Source organism: Aegilops tauschii, chromosome 2, assembly GCF_002575655.3.
Source record: "Aegilops tauschii subsp. strangulata cultivar AL8/78 chromosome 2, Aet v6.0, whole genome shotgun sequence".
Lineage (NCBI taxonomy): Eukaryota > Viridiplantae > Streptophyta > Magnoliopsida > Poales > Poaceae > Aegilops > Aegilops tauschii.
In genome coordinates, this window is record NC_053036.3 from 642,185,997 (window position 1) to 642,189,169 (window position 3,173).

At 40.8% G+C, this 3,173-nt stretch overlaps 1 long non-coding RNA gene across 3 annotated transcripts; it reads left to right on the forward strand.

Moving 5' to 3' along the window:
• On the forward strand, positions 1–3,173 carry LOC120973890 (uncharacterized). Of its 3 annotated transcripts, none has more exons than XR_005769495.2 (3): positions 53–413; positions 492–2,770; positions 2,853–3,173. It is a non-coding gene; the product is annotated as an uncharacterized lncRNA (long non-coding RNA). The 3 variants fall into 3 exon arrangements; XR_005769494.2 differs by having other exon boundaries at positions 54–413; positions 492–667; positions 752–3,173; XR_005769493.2 differs by having other exon boundaries at positions 1–413; positions 492–3,173.

The window sequence follows — 3,173 nt, forward strand, 5'->3', positions numbered from 1 at the left end:
TTCTATTGCACCCCGTGACCCCCTATTGTAGTACAAGTAAAGCCCAGCGCACTAACCAACTACCCAGCCTCGTTTTTGTAATAGCCCGGCCCAAATTGGCTTTCATGAATAACCTAGGTCGTTTTGTCCCCAGCCTCACCTATTCGCTCCCACGCCGGCCGCCGCCCCTCGCGGCTGTGACCAACCTGCATCCCGGCGCGCCGCCCCTCTTCACTCCCATGTGGTCCTCCATCCCGGTGGCCGCCAGCACCACTCCCCTGCAACACTGCATCCCGGTGCGCCGCCCCTCGTCACCACTCCCCTATGGTCCTCTCCTCCGTCCCGGCGCGCCGTCAGCACCACTCCCCTGCGACTCTGCATCCCGGCGCGCCGCCCCTCGTCACCCCTCCCCTGCGACCATTAGTGAATCCAAGGTACGGCCATGAATCTGCTCAAGCCTGCCCACCAAGTTTGAGAAATTATTCTTTTTATAACAAGCCCATGAACGGCAGGAACAAATGTTTGAGCCCTAGGTACGCAGAGAAGGTGGCGGCCAAAGAGTTTGATTTGTGTATCCGGTGTTCCTGCATGATGGTCTTGACTCGTGAGAGCTGAGAAGATCCGTTTGGGCTTAAGAAAATTCTGCAGTTGTTTCTGCACCTGAGTTCATGGTCACGGTCTCATGGAGGTAAGCTTCTGTATGTTTGTTTGGCAGGCGAGCCAAGAAGTTACTTAAGCTTATGATTTGTGCCTTTTGTTCTTCATCCACTAGGTATATGACTTAAAACCAGACTCATACATGACTGTCATGGTATTCAGTGTCCACATATTGCTTAGTTGTAGTATCTCTATGCTCTCTGCTACTACAAACTGAGGAGCAGCTTGATAGCTTTACGCAGCTCGGTCGACTAGGCCACCGCGACGCTGTGGGAGAAGGACATCGGTGCAGAGCATGGCAAAGCTGAGTACTTGTTGGATCTGAGGACTTCTGATCCACAGTTCTCCGCATTATCATCCATCAGCATCTGGTGACATTAGCACTCAGCTGCATAAGGCTTTCTCCCCACTACAGTTGGAGTTCAAGAGCGAATGGAAGGTAATCTGGCGATCAATCACTGTTGCTTGTCACAAAACTCTGAAAAATATTATTGAGTACATCTACCACGAGCTATGCTTGCCATTTAAAAAGATGTTTATGTGAGCTGCATGTCATATCATTTTTTTTATGCAAGCAGATCTTGCGATTTACTTATGATTTATGAACAGAAATTGTTCACTGCGTAACCCCTAATTACAGTAGAAGGGAAACAAATCTTGTAAAACTACGCTGAGACAAGTAGTACTTATTTAGTCAAGTAACATGTTAGATAAAATTCCACACCTATTACAACTTATCTGACTTCTGTATTTTTAAAGATAACTGAACTAGTTTGTGTTCCAGGAATACAAAACCATGGGTGTTTTCCATTTATTCACTTGGCTTTTGGAATTTGATTGATGTCCCCTTCTCCTATTATTAACTACATATACCTACATGGTTCTGTTTGCTGGTTTGCCAAATTCTAAACGCTTCTTTTGTGGTTCGTGCTTCCTCTTTATACTATGCTTGCCTACATCCGTAGTCTCACTCCTTTATTCTCTTGATGTGCTTTTTCTTTACAAGGAAGAATACACACCATGGGGAAAAGAGAAGTAGATTTGTAGCCTATGGCCACTTTATATATACTTCCATGTTTCTGATTCATCAGGAGGTCATGTACTGATGGATTGCAAAAAGAAAAAGGAAAATAATGTCAATTGTTTCTATATCACTTGAATAGGCACGGTTCATCTGTAGTGTCCTTCAATTATTAGACCACATTCAATATTATTTTATGGATGCCTGCAACTTCCAATTAAATATATCACCATATATCTATCTGATTTGTATTTGTAATCTACAAACAAGACATCCTAATTATTTGTTCGAAGATACTATAGTCTTGTTTTCTCTGCCGTGTCTTCTCCTTTTCTTAATAGTGTCACTGCCTTTGATTTATCTGCTCAGTTGTGCTAGTTAGAGTTGCTGGTAAATATGAACTAATGGTTGATCCACCCTGCTGTCCTCGCTGCACTGCATGCAAAATCATTGGGTCGGTACTGGGAGTACCTCATTTATGATGGATCTTATGCTTCAAAGCTTATTTTTATTGTTTATTATGTTTTACTGTACTAATTTGGTAAACATACTGCTTCAGTATCTTCCAGTAGGTGCCTCAGAATTATGCAGTTTATCATACCATACTGCTACTCAAATAAAAATGTCTATCTTTGTGTTCTACACTGAAGGTATCATATGAAGTTTAATTATTTTAAGCGTTCATCACCAAAACTACTTTGTTTGTAGTGAAAGGCTTCATAAAATTTCAGAGACGTTGCACATCATGAGACTAACATATAGTAGAGGAAAAGATGCAACCACGACATGTCTTGGCCTCTCAACCTTTTCTGTTATATGTCATGTTTCTATTAATTATTTTGCTTGACATGATTCTGCCAATGGTAACTTTGATTTTCTCTAACAGGAAGGAACATAAGTATTTTTAATGAGCCTAAAAAACCATAACAGAGACGTAGCTCTTGCTACAGTTGTAAGTTGTGATCCTAAATTTGAACTTGATGGTGCTGAAATTACTAATGAATTCTGGGTAGTGCATGTCGATATGAAACTTGTGAAAACTGAAGATTGGGTACAGAGTCGCAAAAACTGCAACTCTTGGTAATGCAGATTTGTTTTTGCATGTCAACCTTTGTAAGTGACTAATATCGTGTCTCTATCAGTACTTGTGACATGCATTGTGTGTTAACAGTTCATTTTGTTTTTTTGTTTGTAGATTCAAAAGATAAATGGATGATTCTATGGGTGTGTGTGGCAAGTATACTACAATGATGATGATGATGATGTTCCTGTTCATGATGATGAAGATAGATGGTTTCAATTTTAATTAAGTTGTAGGGATGATGTTCCTGTTGGACGATGTTTGTCGATTGTGTTTTAGTTAAGTTGTAGGGATGTTGATGGATGCTTTCAATTTAAGTTTCGTTGTCAAGAAAATATTTTGATTATATATCCATTTGGATGATTTTCCTTGTGTAATATCCATTATTGTAATCCAACAATTTTATCTAATATATGATTCTTCCTCCCGCGAGTA